Raw genomic sequence first — 23,171 nt, forward strand, 5'->3', positions numbered from 1 at the left:
ACCTTACCTTGGAGGAATATTTCATGGGGGAAGAGAAATTCAATGAAAGGGCGCAGGACTTTCTAGCATTACTATAAAAAAAAACAATGAAAATATAAACATGAAAAAGTTTTTTCAATTGAAAGTAAGGAGAAGCATTAAAACTTAAAACAAACAGAGATTTTTACGCATATGAGGGGTTCTAAAAATACTTTAGCATAAAGAGTGAGGTATTTAGGAGGAGATAAATACTTCGCTCTTTATGCAAAAAAATTTTTAAGTAATTTCAACTATTTATTCTACGGCCTTTCTGATTCAGGGGTCATTCTTAAGGAATTGGGACAAAACAAGATTTAGTGTGAAGAGCAAGGTATTAACGAGGGGACCAACCCTCTCATATATATATATAATCAAAAATATAAGAATATAAAAGTTTGTTACGTAAGTAAATTCTTAAGTTACGTATTTTGTTTACTAATAAAAACGTTCGTTAAAAATTAAAAGATCTAGTTGCCTTTTTAAGTAACCAAAAAATTGGAGGGCAACTAGGCCTCCTTCCCCACCCCTTATTTCTCAAAATCGTCTGATCAAAACTAAGAGAAAGCCATTTAGCCAAAAAAAGAATTAATATGCAAATTTCATTTTAATAATTTATGTACAGAGAGCCAAAATCAGACATGTATTGATTCAAAAACTTTCAGAAATTAATTTTAAAAAAACAAGTTTTTGAAATGAAAGTAAGGAGATACATTAAAACTTAAAACGAACAGAAATTACTCCGTATATGAAAGGGGTTTTTCCTCCTCGACACCCCGCTCCTTGCGCTAAAGTTTGATTCTTTCTCGCAACTGTACTTTTTAAAACAATAAAAAACTTTAGCGTAAGGAGCGGGGTGTCGAGGAGGAAAAGCCCCTTTCATATACGGAGTAATTTCTGTTCGTTTTAAGTTTTAATGTCGCTCCTTACTTTCATTTCAAAAAACTTGTTTTTTTATTTAATACTATAAGGGAATAAGGCTTCTCACTGGCTCTTCTGTTAGGCAAAATGTAAGCGTATACAGCGAAGCTGGGAATAAGCCTGACGCAAGAGACATTAATAAGTATTTTGCAGGTATTTGCAGAAGCAATCAAAAAATTTCCAGTGTTTCCCCCTTACCTGTCACATCTGAATACCTGTGATTTTCCTTCATGAAGTTGCAAAGTTTCTTGAAAGACCTGGCCCAATAAGGCAATTTGCCATAGAAACATTATAGCAACCTTGTATAAAGAAAACTAGCTGATCCTCTGACTCCCTTTTAAAACCAATGTCTGTTGAGTAGTACCTTTCCAGATGACGTAAAAAAACACAGTCGTAACGCCATTACCTAAAATTTCGAATCTAAAAGGGGTGAGTGGCCTTCGACCTATATCTTTAACCCCTATTGTACCTAAAGTGTGCAAACATTTTTTAAAATAAAAGGCTACTAGAAAGATTTCTATGATAAATAGATCCCTGTCAGTATGGATTTATCAAAGAATCTGGCAGAGCATATTATCTCGTCAAAATTGTAGAAAAATCCTCGAGTATCTAGAAAATAAAGACACATTTGTAGAAATATTGCTAGCAGCCTTAGAAAAGGCTATCAAGCCATCCAGATATTCTTGAGTCAATGACAGATTTTATATCTTTTTTTTTTAGTTAGGATGGCTTATAGATTTTTACACGGAGGGCAGCAGTATGTTAGTAGTGATGGGTTACCAAGGTACCAAAACAGGACCTGTTTTATTTTAATACTGTTTAACAAATTTGCGATTTGGCCTGAAAACAGAGCCAAGTTTGCAGATGATTTATTATTGGTGATACTTCAGAAGCTAGTATCCACGATTATTACCCCGCGGGTACCGACCGTAACAGATTGTCTTTCCAACAATATTTTGTGCCTCATTTTAATAAGTTAGTGACAAGTAAGTGTAAATGATTAAATTGTATTTTGTTCCTCATTGAACTCATGTCATTTGGCCAAATAAATTTGTATCGTATTGTAAATAGAAATACCCCCCGAAAAATACCTTCGTGGAAAATACTCCCCGCGGCTGGTTGGTTTACAATTACTTTTGGCTTATAAAAAAGACTGGAACTCATAATTTCCTGATCCTTCCATAACTAGCATACAAATTTTAAAGGTCTACAAAAATTTCACTGTCTCGGTGAATTCCTTGTTGTTTTACAATTCCAAGCATTTCCATAAGGGATTCGAACCTCTACAATGGGTTCTGTGATTGTTTTGTTGTGAAGGAAGGATGGGGATTCCTGAAAGGGTGTATTTTAGTACCAAAACATCCCAACACTCATTCAACCTTAAGATAAATTATATAAAAAAAGGTTTTTTTAACTGCAAGTAAGGAGCGACATTAAAACTTAAAACGAACAGAAATTATTCCGTATATGAAAGGGATTGTCCACCCCTCAACGCCTCGCTCTTTACGCTAAAGTTTGAATCTTTGTCACAACTCTACTTTTTAAAACCATAAAAAACTTTAGTGTAAACAGTGAATCGTTGAGGAGGGGATAATTCCTTTCATATACGGAATAATTTCTGTTCGTTTTAAGTTTTGATCTTGGTCCTCACTTGCAGTTAAAAAAAAACTTTTTTTTTTTATATAAATAATATCTGAACGTTTTTGAATTAATGCATGTTTTGATTCTGGCTCACCGCATATGAATAATTAAAATAAAATTTGCATATCAATTCTTTTTTTTTTTGCTAAATGGCTTTCTCGTAGTTTTGATTAGACGATTTTGATAAGAAGACGGGGTAGGGAGGAGGCCTAGTTGACCTCCAAGTTTTAGTTACTTAAAAGTGCAACTAGGTTTTTTTTACGAACGGTTTTACAGGTAATAAACGTACGTACCTTACGAATTAGTTTACGTAAAGAACTTCTATATTTTTCAATCAAAATCAAGAATCAAAATCTTACGTGCACAAAACACTTATATTTATTACGTATATGAGGGGTTTGCCTCGCTCTTTGCACTAAAGCTTGAATTCTCTCCCAAATTCTTAAGAATGACCCCTAAATCACAAGGCCGTAAAATATATAGTTGAAAATACTAAAAACGCTTTAGCGTCAAGAGCAAGGTATTGTGGAGGAGACGAACCCCCTTATATATTTAATATTTTATTTTCGTTTTAAGTTTTAATACTGGTCATTTCTTCCAGTTAAAAAAAATATTTATTCTTTCATTGTTTTTTTTTTAATTAATGCTAGAAAATCCTGTGCCCCCTTCATGGAAATTCTCTTCCCTCATAATAAATTCCTCCATGGGAATATCCTCCCACGTAACCCCTTCCCCCTGACCCACCCCAACCGTGCCGTCTCTGCAGCTTGTTGAAGATCGTAGGAGAGTACACTGCAAGAAGATTGCACGTCTCGACAAAATTTCCCTTGTTTGTCGAGGATTCTGTTTCTTCGTGCCCCCTAAAGGCAATGCCGAGTCGCCTCAATAGAGCTGTTACTTTTAATAAGGCTTTTACGTGCTCTCTGTTCTTCTTGATTTCCTAGTTTCTGTCTGTCATTAAAACAGACGCGATTGGTTGCATCTCCTTGGCTTGTCTGCCTTTGAACTTTGCCCATGAAACTGCACTGTCTTTGTGGTGGTCACTTCTAGTATGTTGTTCGTGAACGTTAGATATGTCTTTCCATCTTCTCACGCCGACGTCTATGAAAGGTCTTCTGTCTGCAGCAGAAGCAGTAAACAGAATCATCCTGGACAGAGTACTCCAGCCATGGGTGCTTTTCATAATTTGAAGCATTGAACGACCGTTTCGGCTTGCCGTTTGCTGTCACTTGCGCGGAGTATTGTACTAGTTTCTTGGACAGAAGGGATTATGTTGGACATAATGGATTATTATGGCCGGCAAAGGGCCCTTTGCGGTGGAAGTTTGGGCACTCTTGAAAATCTCGGGTGGGCATATGCCCACCCCTGCCCACCCCTACTCAGTTGCATAAGATTCAGTTGTAAGGGAGTTCAGTTGCACGGGAGTTCAGCTGCACGGGGTTCAGTTGCAAAGGGGTTCAGTTACACAGCTATGAGTTGCACGGTTGCTTATTTGCACGAGGGTTCAGTTAAATGTGGTTGAGTTGCACGAGGGTTCACTTACGTGATGGTTCAGCTCAATGGAAGCTTCAGTAGCACAGGGTTCAGTTGAACCGGATTTAGTTGTATGGATATTCAATTGCACGGTGGTTCTTTTACAGAGGTTCAGTTGCTTGGGATTCAGTTAAACGGTGATTCAGTTACACGCACACTGGGCCTGTTCTCTTCCCTCAACTTTTAACAGTACAGTAGGAATAGAAGAAAATAGTTACAAAAGCAGAAAACTGGAAGCCAAGTGAGCCCTTTTCTCTAGTTCTATTTATTGCGCATCAAATTCAAATTATGCACAAACTTAAACCGGTCTAAAATAGATGGTGGCACATCAAAACAACCTTTCCACAGAGGGAACACTGATACACTACTCAACACTACTCAGCAGTAGCTAACAGATAGGAGCACCATTAACGCTAAAAAGGAATTGGCATTCATTCCGTATATGAGGGAATGTCCCTTCTTCAGCCCTCGCTCTTTACTCCAAAGTTAGGGTTTTTAAGAAAAACTGCTAAAAAAAATGGTGCGTTTAATTTAGGCAAGAGGTATTTTTCAAGATTTTAAACACATTAGCATAAAGAGTGATGACTCAGGAGTAGGTGGCCCCCTTATTTACAGGATTTTTGGCTAATTTTGAGTTTTAATCTTACTCCTTATTTTCAGTTGAATAAACCTGTTCTTTGAATTTGAGTTTTTCCAAAACAAAGTTTTTCTGTGGGAAATAAACAGTGAAGTTGAAACTTAAACCGAACAAAAACTATTGTTTCACAGTTTATCTAACATATATCAATAAATCTAGTACAAGTAAACCAGCTAATTATATTGTATTTTATTTATTAGTCATTGAATGGAATACAGAAATAATGGATTCACTTATCAGGTAATATTTGGTCTCACCAGCTATAATACCAATAGCAAGTAATAAACAATTTTGAGCTCTGAAATTCCCACAATTTCTTTAGGTAAAAACCAAGAATTTGAATTCATGACATAAATTCTAAAGCTAGTCTATTGTCCTAAAACTATCAAGATTTCTGTACTTCGAACTTGTCTACAAACTAACCATGAAATATCCACGTAAGAACCGAAATGAGAGCCAATCATCTGTTTGAGCAATTGTGAAGAGGTGATGCAATAAAAAAGAAAAAAAAAAGCAACAATCCTACAATGCTTTATCTTTATACTGTAAAAATTGTCCTTAATTGGTTTGCTTTTACTGTACCAAAACTCCGATATTGTTTTGTATTTCAAGTAAAGCGCTTTTCTCTTTAATCCTATGATTATAGTTAGTTGATATTGTTTTTTAATATGAAATATGAAATATAATTAGTTGGTTTAACCGTTCTAGTTTTATTAATATATGTTAGATAGACCGTGAAACAATAAATTTTGTTCGTTTTAAGTTTCAACTTTGCTCTTTACTTCTTTCAGAAAACTTTGTTTTTCAAAAATAATCTTTGCTCGTTTTTAATTTAAATTTAATGTAGAAGCAGCACTGCAATGATCTTTTTATTTTTTCGGGGGAGGGAGGGGACAGTTCCCTCATATACAGATAATCTCTTTTCGTTTATTTTTAATCTCGGTCCTTACTTTCAGTTGAAAAAACTTCTTTTCTTCTAATTTTTGATGGTTTTTCAAAGAATGCCAAGAAATCCAGGTCTCACTAAACGGTGTGCAAGATTTTCGAAGGTGGACAACCTCGTCAGTTAGGAAATACCAGCTTTTTTTCTAAAGAAGATTTTTACGGTAATTGTGTATCTTACTGCCTTTTTCCCAGGGACTATGGAGGGTCATGGCATAACCAAAGAAAATATATTTGTAATTAGCTACTATAAAACGTTAAGTTAATTTAAATTTCGATTGTAAAGAGTGAGAGTATTAAACGGATTTTGTTGAGGCTAAACTTTTGCAAAAAGGAGAAGGGAATGAGGAACGACAAGGAGTAGTCATATAGTATTTTAAAATTTAAATATTTGTTGTTATTTTAATTTCTTCCTTTTAAGATCATTCGATATGTTAAAAATCATTTTACGAGTCTCAATGTCGGTGTGACCGCGTTAAAGACAGAGAGTCCATAATGAATTCTCCCGAAGAACTAATAAAAAAGTTACTAAGGAGGCTGGGAGGGGATTATACGGAAGGGGGTCTTGTACACCTCTAATTAAAATGTTTTTGACCATAATTGCTGCCGTAGTACTTTTTTTGCTTCCAAGTTTTTTCTCTTAAGAAGTGACACCAAAAGTTCCATTTCTAATGTTATATGGCACTTACGGATGGTAGAATTGATAAAAAGTACGTAGATATGAGAAATAGATTTCAAATGAACTAATAAACATCCCTATAAGAAGGTTTGGTAGCCCACTAGTGTTAGCTTTTCCACATGAGACATGACACTAAGAGTGTCAATTTTAGTGTCATTTGGTATTTGCAGATGGTAGAATTTGTAGGAAGAACGTAAATATGAGCAATAGCTTATATATGAGCTATTTAACATCTGTCTACGATGTTGTGGTAGCCTGCTAGCCCCACCCCTTGAGAAATGGCACAAAATGTGCCTTTAGTGATATGGTACTTGCAGAAGGTGGAAATTTGAAAAAAACATAAATATAATAATTTCTTTTTAAATGAGCCATTCAACATCTCTCTATGATGGTCTGGTAGCATGCTAGCCCTGGCAAAAAAGGAGACGAATCAGTGCAACCCATGCAAAAAAGTGAGTTTCCTTGTTGTTCAAGCTGGGTGATTGCAATTCCCTTGAACAAAGTTTTTGGCTGATTCCAATGGTGTACTTTTCATTTTGATCTGGCACTTTTTGACGATTTTTTCAAAATCACCATAAATTTCTTATAGCGATAAACTTTTACTTTTAAGATATTCTTAAGAGGCCTTGCTGGCCTCTTAAAAAGAAAACACTATAAAAATCCTAAATCCTAAAATTGTTTAAAATACCTACTCATATCATTTCTAAAATCAGGTCAATTTACTTTATATGGCCAAAATTATTTGCTCTTCTTGAATTTCCTGATGCATACTCTACAAATAAAAGTACCTGTGTATAATCCCGAACACACTCAAGAAGTTTGCTTTGTTTGATCTGAGTAAAACCGTTTTTTTCCTTGCATTCAGTTATAATAGGCTTATATCATGAAACAAACTATGAAGCAGGTATATTTTAATTAAATAAATAATATACAGAGTTGGTTAGGTTAGGTATTTAATATATGCGTTCCGGGCGGCCTGTTCTCCATAATTCATTGTTGTAGTTTCCGTAATTTTTGTCGCTAAAGTATTACGTTTTCATCGTATTATTGTATATTTCGTTATGATTAACCTAACTTCATTTTTGAGTATGTTCGGGATAATACACAAGGACCCAAATAAAAAGATTCCTTTTTATATTCTATTTCAAATATCATGGCTGCTGCTCTGACGGTTTGTCCCCACCCCTTATAACACCCTGTATAACTCCAAAACAATTGGTCTAATGATATGTCACCAGGTATTTGATGACAGGATTTTGGGGTTCAAACTGCACAAGACAACCTTTGTTTTTCTTCTTCTTACGTTATATTTAGCAGCTTTTGACTCTCATTTGAAGGAAATGGGATCTTCTTAGAAGGGTGTAAAAAGGGTGGCTTTGGATGGATTGGGATTGAGGAGGAGCTTGCGTAGCTGTGTTGGCATTAGGCGGCTTGGTGCTGCGGTAACTTGTTAGTACTAGCAGCATTAGTATGACTCACTTATGACCCTTTTTCACTATCATAAATACTTATGAATTGATTTTTTTGTCAACACCGTTTTAGCTTATCTTGTAGCAGACCCGTACATAAGAATCGGTTTTCCTTAAAAAAATCCGCTTTGTGGTATTTTCATTGAAAAACCCCTTTTTAGTATTTTTTCATAAAATGCTATAAAAAGCAACAAACTTGCCTCCGTCCCAGGTTTTGAAAACACATTTGGACCCCTAACCCCCCCCCTAAGAAAATCATTAATTGAAGCAACCAAAGTAACAATTCAAGAAAATGTAAGAACACAAGGAGTTTTGTTTTAATTTTTAAAAAGGATATAAAAAATATTTAAGTCTCAAACACAGGGGGGATTCTTTAGTTCTATTTGTTTTTCTTTTTTAATGAAAATGCCAAAACAAAGAACATTTCCAAAATATAATGAGGGGGTATCTACTGAAGCAAATACCTACCCACCTGAGTTTGAGTAATAGAATTGTGAATAAAAATATTATTTCAGATGATTTTTAAATGTGTAAAAAAAAAATGAAAGTAAACTCGGAATTTAAAAGTAAAACGAAAGTAAACAGTGAAGGTATTATGTTTTAGAAAATTCATTTTTATATATAATTTGCACTATATTATAATTTCGCTATTGGTTAGGTAGGGGATAAAGTAAAGTCAACCGCTTTTCTGAATGATATATGTAAGTAAGTATTTTAGAGTGTTTATGGTTGCTTTCAGCATTGTATAGTATTTATTTTTGGAGTGGCCAACTTGAAAAAAAATAATAATACGGCATTGAACTTTACAGTCCCTACTGGCGGTGCTGATCCCCGTTTACTGGCCCTTATGCTAGGAAGTACGATTGGGGGTTGGGGGTGAACCATCCGGTGCTTTCGCACGCCCATCCTGTTTACCTTCACCAGGCTTCTCCAGGTACCCATTTACAGCTGGATCGAGTCTAGCTGAGCGTAAAGAGTCACGCCACAGACCACCTTCCTGAACCAAATAATTTGGTACACTAGGATTTGAACCCTCGCTCTCTCGGACAAAGAATCCTATATCCAACGCACCAATCTATTCAAATGCTAATTAATAATTTAAATCTGAAATGGAAGTAAAGAGCGACATTAAAACTTACAAAAAAATAGTTCCCTATATGAGAAGGTTGTACCCCTCTCATTCCCGCCACCCCTCTTTAAGCTAAAGTTTGACTTCTTGTTCCGATTCTTTAATAACTATTGCTGAAGCACAAAGGCCATAGATATAGAACAAGAAACACAGCAAAACTTTCGTACAACAAATGGAGGATGAGAAAGGAAAGCTCACCTCAAATACAGAATAGTTTTTTTTTTAAGTTTTAATGCTGTTCTTTACTTTCATTTGTGAAAACTTGCTTTTTTAATTCAATTTCAGTTCATTTATGCATAGTATAACCCGGGTTACGAGGGAGCCGGCCAAAAATTTCCCCTGGGGGTAGACACTAGACTAGTAGTGTGGAGGAGGGAAACTTGAATATATTATAGAACGCATTCTCTTAGGAAAAAGCTTGTTTTTAAATACACTTAAAAAAATTCGAATCAAAAGAATCGCTAACTTCACAAGCAAAATGAAACAAAACTCTTGGATTTTAAATGGCGAGGATTCCTGGCAAAGGGATTAATCAATTTAATCAATAATAAATTTAATTATTATTTTTTAAATGGCTAAGTGTGTCAAGTGGGGATGTTTCTTGAATGGCTAAGTGTATCAGGCTGGAACTCTCGTGTAAGGTTGAGAGGGATAGTGAACTGCATCAAAATACACTAAAGGCCTCCGTGTTGTAAAAATGTTATGTCTGGAAAACCCCAAAGATAGTTAGGCGCTTTAAGATTCAACTTTACAAGAAGAAACAGGGATTTTAAGAAGAAACTTTCAAGGAATATTGAGAAGAATATTGACCTAGGTCAAAAAGACTTTGTGCATTAGATTGCCCAAAGGCTACATATGAAACATATGAAAAACGGCTAAGGGTATTAAGTTGAAACTTTCAAGGAATATTGAAGGGGGATATTGAACTGGAACACTTTTAGTTGGTAGAAATGAATATTTAAACACCACTTCACGCATGTTCTCGCGTCAAACTAATAAATTCAAGGTTTTGATGAGCAAAAGCTGAATTAAAAAAAAAAAAAATTATTTCAGCAAAAGCTGAAATAAAAGCAAGAATCAAGTAAAAGCTGAATGTTGCCCCTGATATTCCCTTATACTGTTTATTCATACATGATCATCGGAATATTCATGCATGATCATCGGAATATTCTCTCAGGAGGGTTCTTTGGAGTATGATATCTAAAAATTTACTTTTGAATCAAAAGTTTGGTTCAAAACCACCATAAACATTGATTTCAAATTGAGCAAAATTTATACAAGAAATTTACTTAATGCAATCAACAGTTAGACCACTTTTTACAAACTAAGAATTTAAATTAGAAGCTAAAAAAATAATTCTTAACCAATAAAAGGGAAAAATTAAAAACACCCTTAATCCTCCAAAAACCTTTTACGTCCCTTGCACTATATTGAAACAAAAAGTATTTAAATGAGTTTTTTTTATAACTCTAATATTGAAAGGCAGTCCTGTGGTGGCACAGTAGGTTCGGTCTTACCTTTGTATTACTTGATTCGGATTTCAAACCCAGTTGTTGCAACACATTACAAGGCTAATTAAACGATCTTAGTAGTCAAAAAGTGTTGTTAACTCAACACATTAAAATACTGAAATGTAGAAAAGTCACCTAAACTAGTTTTTATGTTACTGATATTTGCAGGAATTAATATTACTATACATAAAATCCTCTGGTTATTTCCATTAGATTTTCGAGTCATCCTGATTATCATAGAGATTTTAATTCATTTTATTTTCCATCGATGTAATGAGAAATTAAGTCTCATTAGGGGGGGGGGGGTTGGCAGTAGCTTAAATCCTGTTTTTAGTGATTTTTGTCCATTTTAAGATTGATTCGGATATTGATTTCCATACAATCTGATTATTAAGTAAATGGGATTCAGAAAAGACAGGGTTCGTGGAATAGTTATTGCATTCGTTTAGTCTCGAAATTCTAGTAAAGGGGGAGGGGCGGGTTCCTTTCTTATCATTCGGGCCCTAATTAAATTTTATGTTCCTTTCAGCATAGTGTGTCAGACTGTTTTCCCTGATGTGAATATATTTCTTATTAAGTTTTCTTCTATTGGCCTGCATCTACGTCTTTGAACTGTTGGTTTCTCCCATTAAAAAGTGCAGTCGTCAATAGAATTTTTGTGAAATCTGGGAGAAATTTTTTGTTACGATTTTTAGTTTTTGTGAAATAAATGAGTATTTATTTGGTATTTTTCACTATTGTAGAAACTAGAAAGGGAAACCGAATGATGCGAGCTTGAAATTAGACTGTATGTCAAGGAAATGAAATAATGTTAGTGATGGAAACCCAACGATAGAAGTGGAAATCCAACCAACAAAATGTAATTCCAATAAGGAATTAAGGATCTTAAAATCCAACCCGTTTTTTTGTCAGCAAACTCAAAATTCAATAGCGTAAGAGTACATGCAACTAGTTTATTGTTCAATAAATTGAAAAGTCAGTTCAAGTATGTGAATCCAACGTTTTTTCTCAACAGATTAGAAATTCAATAATGGTCGGGGAATTCCAGTAACGTCCTAAATATTCAATTCCAAGGATTTCCGATTGTTGAAATTTCTGTTTTTTTTTAAACAATACAAACAATTTCTTGGGAATCTTGAAAAAAAATATTTAAGAAAAAATTAAAATTTTTTGGATTTATATTTATTTTTAACAATTTAATTTTTAAGGGAGTTTGGTATGTTCTACCTTGTTTGAATAAAACTTTCGCAAAATTTTTGGGCTATATCATCGAATTCAAAAAAATTCATTACGCTTTCGAATTTTCAATTTTTTGACAAAAAAAAATGTTTGATCAAAAATTAATTTTTTTTTTAATGTTAGGTCTATATTATTGAAGAGAAAAATAAGGATCTACATCCCTTCTAAACTTCACCCCTTGTTCCTCCCTGTACAAACACTTTTGAAGAAATTCATGGACATTGCACCCTGTCTGAATCAGGAATACACAACCATTTTGTATCTATGTGATTTGCGAGACCCAGGCTGGTTTCTCAATAGTCTCTAGAGTAATTAGTAAAAAGGTGCATATTGCATCTTATTTTAGTCATAAGACCACACAGGTTTTCTTATTGCAATTTACGAAGCTGACGTGTTGCTACTCGGACCAGATTCAGACAAGTGCTGTGAAGGCACAAATTAGGCAAGTAGCACTTTCAGCTAAATTCGTTCGACCAATTTTGTCAAACAGAGATGGAAAGTAGGTTTGTGTCTTCCATTAAAAACATTTTTGCATGTAAAATAAGCTACAGTAGGTGAAAATTAATTTTTTGTAATCACGAAGATAATTTATTTCTATATATTTCTTTGTTTTTCTCTTGACCTATAATGATAAATGGATAATACAAAATGAGTACGCTTCAAGTTCTGAACGTTTCTTCCTATTTAGAAGGATGTGTATAAGGAATTAACTTGGGCCTATATCATATATTTTGGAATTGATTCAGCCCATCTTCAGTGTTGGATCAACAAAATATATATTTAGAAGGCTAAACCCCTGCTCTGGCTTAGGGAGTGCAAACCAATGTGTAAAGCCATTGTCAACTCGTGTGCTTTTGTATCGGAAAGTTTATGAGATAGTGCTGACACCGAATTTAAGTTTTTGGCCGTGTTTAAGATAAGAAAGTTTTTCACCCTTCTTGTCAAATATTATCTATGGATGGAACAATCTCAAAAATAGAGGGGTATCAATCGTTCTTGCGCGCAGATAGAGTCACGGAGAGAAAGAGCACCTCCACAAGTATTAATTTGTACGAGTTCCGTAAATTAGACAGTGGAATTCTTGAAGTTGTGGATGAACGTTGTCTGATACTAAGAATAAGAAAGCAGTAAGAGCGATTTTCTGTAAGTCAAGTGAAAAAAAAGAAGAATTTTGTAAATTTATCTTGTAACAGATATCAGATAGTTAAAAAAGAGATATAGGCCTACCATTAGATTCCCATTCAATGTTCCTTTCTAATATAGTAATCACTACTATCGTAATTGTGTGATTGTCGTTACCAAGGTTAGAGCTATATCCAGGCATTAGGGGGCAGGGCTGCGGCACAGTTCTGACGGTAACGACTATTATGTGCTTATTCAGAAAGATCATGTAAAGTTGAATCAAATAGCATATTTTTTTTTGCTGGCTACCAAATGCCTGTCTTGGCCCAACATATAAATTTACCAATTCGTCCAATCGTTGCTCTCTATTTCGCTGGGGGTAAGCTTAGAATTGGGGCCTTTGAAAAGAAAACATGTTCAGAAAACAATTGTTACTTCATATTATGAAGAAAACGTGCAGTTAATGTATTTTGAAGGTGCTTTCGCTGCACCTTACCCCTCCCTTTAATTTGTATATATAGTCGACATTGTATATTTCCCGTGTATTTTTCGTTTCTTGATTGTATAAGCATTAGTACAATTTACGGGTACACGGGTTGAAACAAGAATGATGCATGGCAAAATGAAAGGAAAATATAATTTTGGAGATATATTTGCAAACTAGGGAGGGGGGATAAACTTTAGTGGGAGTGCTTTCAGAATGTGTCAACAAAAACTTTGTTTTGCATATTTTGAAGTAAGAATTGTTTTCTTCAAGTTTTTCCTTTTCAATAGCCCCGAATCTAGGTTTATGCCTTTCGTTGGTAGCCTATGAATGTTCAGGGTTGGCCAATCGTTCAAGAATTTTTTCTTAGGGCAGGAATATTAATTTTTATGTTCATTTGATTGAGAAGTGTCAAGAAATAAAAAAAAATGGTTTTGAGGGGTCCCGGACCTCACCTCCTTCAAGGTTGCGTTACATACGGCATTATTAGGTTTTGCTAAGTAGTATGGCTACCATACATTTTGCTTATGCCTTTAGTTTACAAGTAATTTAGTGTAAATTATCTAATTTGAATTGAATATTTATTATTGGACTGGGAACTTCGCCCAGACTAAAGGAAATGATTAGACTATTCTTAAGAGGGCCTGTTTTGAAAAAAAAGTATTTATCGCAATTCTTGAGTTACGTAACTAGATCAAACAGCGTGAAAGTGTACCTGAAGTTATTTAGCATCCATTTTCTTTTATATTTACGTGTTTTATTGACCAAACTCAAGTTCTTGGTCCGATTAAAACCGTTTTCTCTGTCTCCATTTGGAGGTATTTAGCCAAGTCTTAGTGAGATAACTACTATACGGGTATGTTTTAATTAAATATTTAGTATATAGAGTTTGTTAAGTGTTTAACATAACGCGTTCTGAGCGGCCTGCTTTCTATAATTCTCTTTTGAATTTTTCATAATCTTGTTTCTAAAGTATTATATTTTCATCATATTTTGGTATATTTCATTAGGAAGGTTTCTGTGTTCCGTGTGTTCGCTATAATACATATATATTTTTTTTATTTAAAAAAGACCCAGGTCATTTAGAGGAAAAGTAGGCTATAACATAGCCTATAAGAAACAAATTACGATTCGGTAGTGAGCTACTTAATTAGAAAAACTGACTTGTTGAAGTTTATGTCCGGGTAGCTGATTTATAGTAGGAAGTTGTATTGACAAGAAGCTAAACACAGATCACTATATATCATTTTTAGTATTAGCTATATCACTGTTTCTATATTACTCTGTGTTAGCTCTGAAGATTTTGAGTAAAAGACATCATAAATCACACACCATCAAAAATGGAATGTCACGAATTTTGCAGTAATGCGACATTATGAACCTTAAACTTAGGTGGATATAATTAGCCGCAAAGGCTAAACTGCTCATGCGTTTGAAAAAAGAAACAAAAACCATACAAAAACCAACAAAGAAACAAAAAGGCTAGTTCCGACATCTCTACCAAGTTAGGAAAAACTATTTCTTTTGAAACCAGAATGAAAGGTTAGGAGGGATAAAGAGCGGTGATGACACCTTGGATTGTGAAAGTCTGTGTAAAAGTTCCAAAAAAACGTGCAAAATTCATGAAAAACCTGTGACCACTTAAAGAGCGTCTTCTGACCTTCTTATTATAGTTTACTTGTAGCCTAGTCTATATTGACAGATTCCGAAGTCTTGACCAATGAAGAACGTTTTTTTACAGATCTGCCAACATACTGCCTGTCGGGATTGCCACTGTGGTCAGTTCCTATAGTGTACAATTGCTCAATTTTGCGTGCTACACAGTGACTTTCGGTGCTATAGTCAAAATATTGACGGTAATAGTGCAAAAAAAAAAAAAAATCTAAAATAGCACTCTCGTGCTACAGATGGTAAACCTGCTACCATTCTCCATTAGTCTGGAATGTGGTACAACACATTTATGTATCTCCCCAAAACAAAATTTGATCCCCGAATTCTCAAAATTTCCCCGGAAATCACCCTATCACGTTGCCATCCTAGTGATTTATCAAAAGTGACTTTTCATCCCCAGTATATGTTAATTCACTTGCCACAATTTCATTGCTCCTTGTTCGCTAGTTTTCATCTCTAGTGCCCTTATTACATACGTCTGTAGTTATCTCCTCCTCAACGCCCGCTCTTTACGCTAAAGTTTGACTCTTTGTCACAACTCTACTTAAAAAAAAAATAAAAAAAATTTAGCGCAAAGAGCGAGGCGTCGAGGAGGGGAGAACCCCTTTCATATACGGAATAATTTCTGTTCGTTTTAAGTTTTAATGTCGTTCCTTTCTTGCAATTAAAAAAAACTTGTTTTTTTAAAATTAATTTCTTAAAGTTTCTGAATTAATGCATGTTTTGATTTTGGCTCACCGCACATGAATAATTAAAACGAAATTTGCATATTATTTTTTTTTTTGCTAAAAATCTTTCTCACAGTTTTGATCGGACGATTTTGATAAAAAAAGGGTGGTGCAGAAGGCCTACTTACCCTATAATTTTTGGTTACTTAAAAATACAACTATATTTTTTTTACGAACGTTTTCGTTAGTAATATACATATGTACCTTAAAAATTACCTTACGTAAGGAACTTCCATATTTGTGTATTTTTATTCCGTATTTTAGGGGTTTCGCCACCTCGTCAATACCTCGTTCTTTACACTAAAGCTTGAATTTTGTCCCAAATGCTTAAAAATGACCCCTGAATCACAAAGGCCGTAGAATGAATAGTTGAAAATTACTAAAAATACTTTAGCGTAAAGAGCAAGGTATTGTTGAGGAGAAGAACCCCTTATATATGTATTATTTTATGTTTATTTTAAGTTTTAATGTTGCTCTAGTTGAAAAAATTATTTATTTTCTTATTTTTTTTAATAATGCTCGGAAATCCTGCGCCCCCTTCATGGAGATTCTATTTCCTCATGATAAATTCCTCCAAGGAAAGATCCTCCCACGTAAACCCCTCCCCCTGACCCATCCCCACCCCAACGCGGAGGAGCCCCCCCCCCAAAACGTCTGTATACTTCATAATAACCATTACTATATGTAAACAATGGTCAAAGTTTGTAACTTGCAGCACCTCCCCCGGGGACTGTGGGGATTAAGTCGTTCTGAAAGAAATTGTTACTAAGTTTTCGACTACACTGGCCAGAATGGTTATGTCAAAATTTCGATGCGGTGACTTTGGGGTAAAGTGAGCGTGGGAGGGGGCCTAGGTGTCCTCCTATTTTTTTGGTCACTTAAAAAGGGCACTAGAACTTTTAATTTCCGTTAGAATGAGCAGTGTTGCAACATTCTAGGACCACTGGGTCGATTTCCGTGATATGTCTCCTGGTAAAAAAATACAAAATTCCACATTTTTCTAGATAGGAGCTTGAAACTTCAACAGTAGGGTTCTCTGATATGCTGAATCTTATGGTATGATTTTCGTCAAGACTCTATGATTTTCAAGGGATGTTTCGCTCTATTTTCTCATAACTTTTGAAAGGTAAGACTAAACATCATGAAATGTATATATTTAAAATCAACATTAAAATGCAATTGTGATGTCAGGATCATGATGAAGATCTGATCATCTGATGATAAAAATCAACATTTAAATGCGTTGATGGAACTATTGGTATCAAAATTCCGTTTTTTAGAGTTTCGATTACTATTGAGCCGGGTCGCTCCTTACTACAGTTCGTTACCACGAACTGTTTGACTACGCATTAGAACCAGATACATGATTAAGATTAAGATCTACTTTGATAAAAATACCGTCTTCATGAAATTAAACGATTAACCCGTTTCATTGAATCCGGAATGCAATAAGATTTTCTCGTCATTTGGCTAGTTTTGGTTATGGACCTACTATATTAATATTTAATACATATTGACTGAACTCATGATAGATTATAGTAACTAATCTTTCTTCCAGGAATCCTTGCTGTTTAAAATTTTGTTTCTTTTGGTGTGTTAAAATTAAGTACATTCTTTTTTCTCTGAAAATTTTATTTTTCATGCCACCTTTTATCCTCAAATGTCTTTCGCTCCCTTTCCCTCATATTTACTATTCTTGTGCCTCCCTCTGTATATTTTCGGTTGGCGTCCATGCTTGATTGGGTGGTAAACTACACTTTAGAATCTTTTTACGGTTTCGCAGACGAAAATTTTAGGGAACAGATATTCAGCTCAAATTGAGAATAGTAATTTGTTTAAATACCTAGGCCTACCTACACACTTCTAATACTCGAACAATAATTAACCCTCTACGAAAGCTGATTCTAAGATGGAAACAATGGAATAAAAAAATTGCGGTAGGAAAGTATTCCTTCTTCAGAATTCTCCCTAAATATAATCTTCATACCGTTGCACCGCTCCCTAACCCTCCTAATGAGGCAACATTTAGCTATAGACTATATACGAAACTGAGGAATAGCAGATTAAAACGGAATTGATCCAGAATATATGATTTTAAAAAAAATGTATATTATATCCTAAAGTAAAAATTTTTGAGGAAGTTTTCTCGTGGAAATTTTATAGCACTAGATGGGCTGGTATAAAACTGGGACAGCAATAATTAATATATTTGGAACATGGGCGGCCGCAGGAAGGGTGGGGGGCAGGTGGTTAATCATAAACTATTTAAGTATGGGCACCTTTTAAGTCTACTACCACTACTACTAATAACTCACCGCAGCATCAAGCCACCTGAGGCCAACACAGCTACGTACGCTCCACCTCCAACCCGATCTATTCAAGGCCTTCCTCTTTAGACCCTCCCAGGAAGTTCCCACTTCCTTTGAATCTTTTTTATGGGTTCCTCCTACCCCAGATGAGGACAGCCTGCTTTCTGTTTAGCCCCAGACGGTTGGCTGAAAAGGACAATCTTTGGTAATCTGTCATCCTTCATCCGCAGAACCTGACCTAGCCATCTCAACCTTTCTTTCATTATAGCCCTAGAAAGCAGGATTAAACCACACTTCTTGTGCAACCGACTGTTTGAAATACGGAGTGTCAGCCGGGTACCCGGAACAATCCTTAGGCAATTTCTCTAGAAAACATTTAGTAAATTTTCATCCACTTTTCGGAGCGTCCATGCTTCAGAGCTATATTTGATCACGGTCATCAATGTAGCTTCCAATATTCTAATCTTGGTTTGCAAACTTATCTTCCTATTCTTCCAAACTTTTTTTTGACTGTGAAAAAAAACACCCTGAGCCTTGGCTATTCTGTTTTTAACATCTTCACCCTCCCACCGTCCTTACTAATAATACTATCAAGGCAAGTGAAGCTGCCCACCTGATCAATGTCTTTGTTACCCAACGTCACCTTTTCATCTTCACTTATTCCTAGCCTTAGTGACTTAGTCTTTTCAACATTATTTTTCAAACCTATTCTAGTACCCTGAACTCGCAAAACCTCTGAAAATTAATTTATTTTGCTCACACATTCATCTAATATGCTTAAATCATCGCCATAATCTAAGTCCAGGAGAGTTTTTCCTCCCCATTTTATTCCGTGGTATCCAATTGCCTTTCCTGACACAGTCTATCAAAATGATCCATATAGAAAGGGATAGAACACAACCCTACTTAACTCCTGATTTAATACAAAACCAGCTGCTAACCTCATTTCCTACCTTAACCGCAGTAGTATTATTCTCGTACATGGCACATATCGCTTTTATGTATTTGTCCGGTATACCATATAAGGATATGGCCAACGTAGTGTTTGAAATACGGTCTGTCAGCCGGGTACCCAGAACAGTCCGTAGGCAATTTCTCTAGAAAACCTCTAGTAAATTTTCATCCGCTTTTCGGAGCGCCCTTGCTTCAGAGCCATATAAATCAAACATTAAACCAACTTTAAATCATTAAATCAACCATATTAAACCAACATTAAATCAATTTTAAGTCTGCAAGTATGTATGAATACAATGGAAGTGTGCTTACATTTTTCGATTTGGGGAGGGGGAAGTGTTGAATTTTCTTCTGGAGGGGTTTTCCGTGGTTAGAAGTTTATATAGGGGGAGGTTTTTGGGGGTTGAACTATCAGTGAAATTTTACACTGGTGAATTTTCCAAAACAATTTTTTTTTTTATTTGTCCTAACTCTTTTTTTGCTCTTTCTCTTTACCGACTCAATTTTACACGTGGAGATGTTAAGTGAAGTTGCCCAGGGTTAATTTTAACTGGAATTGAATTTTCTAGTCAATCTTTTTGCGGAAAGGAGAGATTCTTATATGAAAGTGGAACCGGATTCTCTGGCATTATTTAAAAGACGATCAGAATTTAAATAAAAGAGTGTTTTCAACTGGAAGTTAAATCTCACTGCTGAAATGCTTATTGCTGATATTGCGGCAAAACTTCATAATTGTTTTCAAAGTAGAAAAAAAACACGGCTGAAATGTACTCTGACACTCTTTTGCTTTAGCTTTTACATTACATTAACTTTGTTACTTTATTGCTTTACCCCAAAAACCAGGCTTTATGCCGCTTATTTTCAGAAAGATTGCAAAAAAAGTCACAGAAACGCGGTAATCACATACAGAGCAACAAAATCTGCAAGGATTTCTCTGAATTAGTGAATATCATTTGAAAAGAGGACACGAACATACACCAGGAATAAAATCTTGGAAAATTCTAAGAGTGGAGGGATCGGGATGAAACTTGGTGGGAAAAATAAGCACAAGTCCTAGATATGGGCTTGACATAACCGGAACAGATCTGCTCTCTTTGGGGGATTTGGGGGGAGGGGGGATAAATTCTAAACAATGGAATTTCATATTTAGAAGGACCTCAAAACTCAGATCTCTTATTTTAAATCCCTACCAGACCCAGCATCATTAGGGGAGGGGACTGGAAATCTTGAAAAACGCTTAAAGCGGACAAATCAGGATGAAAACTTAGTATAAGTGTTGTAGAAACGTGATTGACGTAACCGGACTGGATTCGCTCTCGTTGGGGAGTTAGGTGGTGGGGTTCAGTGCTTTGCCGAGTTTAGTGTTTCTGGACGTGCTAGGACGATGGAAATTGGTAGGTGCGTCAGGGAGCTGTACAAATTGACTTGATAAAGTCGTTTTTCTCGATTCGACCATCTGGGGGGCTGAAGGGAGAGATAAAATTAGAAAAATTGAGGTATTTTTAACTTACGAGTGGGTGATCGGATCTTAATGAATATTGGTATTTAGAAGGACCTCGTGGCTCAGAGCTCCAATTTTGAATCCCAACCGGCATTAAGCCTCTGATCTTCCTTTTAAATCAATCTATTGATTCTTAGAGTTTTTCTTGAGATCATACCATATGAGCTCTTGGCTCTTCCGACCTCGTCACAAGTGCCATATGAGCTCTTAGCTCTTGTTTAAATTGAAAAAAGGAGCAACATTAAATCTTAAAGCAAATAAACATTATTGCATATATAAAAGAGGTTGTCCCTTCTTCAACACCCGTCTCTTCGCGATAAAGTTTTTAATATTTAAAAAAAGCTTCTTATTATTCTAATTAAGCGATCCTTGTGTTTTAGGAGTCGTTCTTTTAGAACTGGGGACAAAAGTAAAACTTTGGCACAGGGAGAAAGGTGTTGCCAGAGGGGGGGAGGGTAGCCCCCCTCATATGTGTAAGAATTTCTGTTTGTCTCAACATTTTGTGTTGCTCCTTATTTTCAGTTTAGAAAAATTGTTTTTTCTTATTTAATCCTGGTGTGTGTTCAAGTCTGCTTGCCAAAGAATACTCACTAGTTTGGAGAAATCCTTGCAGATGTTGTTACTCTGTATGTGATTATCGCGTTATATGCTTTATTTTTGTCATCTTTCTGAAAATAAGCGGTATAAAAGCCTCCTTTTGGGGGCAAAACAATAAAGTAACAAACTCGATTTAATAGCTTTGAAGTTTGGCCACAATATCAACAATAGGAGGTGCACTAGTTTTCAGCTAGGAGTTTTCATAGGAGTTTTGAGCTAGGAGGTGCACTACTGGAGCCCGAAAACGAAGCTAAAGGCAATTTGGGTTCCGAAATTTTCACAAAGAAAATATTTTTCATGTTTTCCCCCGAGTAATCCGTAAATTTTGAAGATTTGTCCTCGATTTTTAAGATTAGAGAGTGGAAGCCCTGCTTCATAGTTACAACTTCAGGACGTCAATACTTGCTAGAGAAGATGCGACAAGGGCCCTAACAGTTGTAGCAACAAACCGATTTTTCTCGACTCACAATTAATTCATTGTGAAAATTACAAGGTGCAAACAATCATAGTTAATATATAGTTACTATCATTTACAAAAGTGAGAAGGTTTGAACACGCTTTCAAGCTGCGATCAAAGAAACTAGGGGTAAGTTCATACCCTCAAACACGGTAATTGACTTGACTACAGCAAATCCAAGTGTAGGTTCGACGATAGTTATGCCAGGGTCCTGGGGGGAGGGGTAAAGTTGCAGCCAATTTTACCGAATCGCTTGAACATGAATGTAAAAGCTGAAAAATGAGCCATTTGGCACCAAAAAGGTACTATTATAGTACTATAAAAGTACTATAAAGATGTTTTATAGTACTATAAAGATAAATATAATAACTAAACTAACTTATCTGTTTCTGTTGATGCTTGAATTATGCATGTTTATCCTAGTTTTGACAAAATTTTTGAAGAAACAAAGAAATTCAGCTGGGGGGTGTAAACCGAGGTCTGAGAGGGGTAGAAGTACATATGAATATTCAATAGTATAATAAAAGAATTTCGAATTATCATTATAGTTCGAGAAAAGTCAACCCAAGGTCAATCGTAAAAGAGTAAGAGCAGCTTTGAATTTATTTTTTGTTAGAATAAATATAACGGATGTGTGATTATTGTTTTTTTCCCCCAGGGGTAATCATTTCGAGCTATTGGCCCAAGAGTATCGTAAGAGGGTTCCTTCCAATTAATTTAAAAAGTTCTAGTGCCCTTTTAAGAGACCAAAAATGGTGGAGGGCACTTAGCTCCCACTCACACCCTTTTTCTCCAGTTGTCCGATCACAATTTTGAGCTAGTCATTGTGTTCAGCATAGTTGAGATGATAGCGATGATTATTAGGTTTTAGATTTTGACATGCATAGGGTCATCAATGCCGACCATACCTTAGAAAATCAAAAACCCTTGACTAGATAAATAGTTTGAAGAAAAGAAGGTTTCTGTCCCATCACTTGAACAATTGAAGAAATAGAGATTCAGTAACATATCTTCAATAATGACCAAAGATAAGTTAAGGCAAAAGAAGAGGTTTTTGTCCCGCTGAACAATTAAATGAAACAAAGATTCAGGGATTTGTCTGTCATAATGACAAAAGACAATCCGAGGCAAAAGAAGAAGTTGTTGCCCCACCACCTGAACAATTAAAAGAAACAAAGTTTCGGCGATATGTCTCATAATGACAAATGACAAGCCAAGGCAAAAGCTAAAGTTCCAAAAAAAATGTAATTTTACAAAAGCACTATTTCCAATTTAAGATGCATTTGGCCGTCATAACATCAAGAAAGGGCTCAAATTGTCTACGTTGAGAGAAGTCAAGTGACAGGAAGAATAAATATATAGAAGCCTACCCAGTTAAAAATTTGCACCTTGCATTCGTGTTGCCTTAGGGGGGGGGGTAGGCTTGCGGCTCAGAGAGAAATTACCAAAAGAAAGCGTGTCGATATATTACAAGAGCAACGCAAAACCTGGCTTGCGGCTGAAAGAGAAAGTAAAAAAAAGAATGCGTGTCGAGACATTGCCAGAGTATATCAGAGGAAATACGAGCTGTATATCTGCAAGTTTTTCGCAATTAAAAATTAGCACCTTTCACACGTGTTGCTGGGGCACGTT

General features: G+C 35.4%; 1 protein-coding gene across 2 annotated transcripts in view; it reads left to right on the plus strand.

Moving 5' to 3' along the window:
* The first annotated feature begins 12,771 nt into the window (after nt 1–12,771).
* LOC136032879 (chordin-like protein 2) overlaps nt 12,772–23,171 on the plus strand; it is a 301,335-nt gene continuing 290,935 nt past the window's right edge. Inside the window, exon 1 of one of the 2 annotated variants that reach the window (XM_065713319.1) lies at nt 12,772–12,843. The gene's annotated coding sequence lies outside the window, so the exon portion shown is untranslated. Of the gene's footprint in view, nt 12,860–23,171 lie in introns of both variants that reach the window. The other variant, XM_065713310.1, reaches the window with a different exon arrangement.

The sequence above is a fragment of the Artemia franciscana genome, chromosome 1 (assembly GCF_032884065.1).
Source record: "Artemia franciscana chromosome 1, ASM3288406v1, whole genome shotgun sequence".
In the NCBI taxonomy this organism is placed as follows: domain Eukaryota; kingdom Metazoa; phylum Arthropoda; class Branchiopoda; order Anostraca; family Artemiidae; genus Artemia; species Artemia franciscana.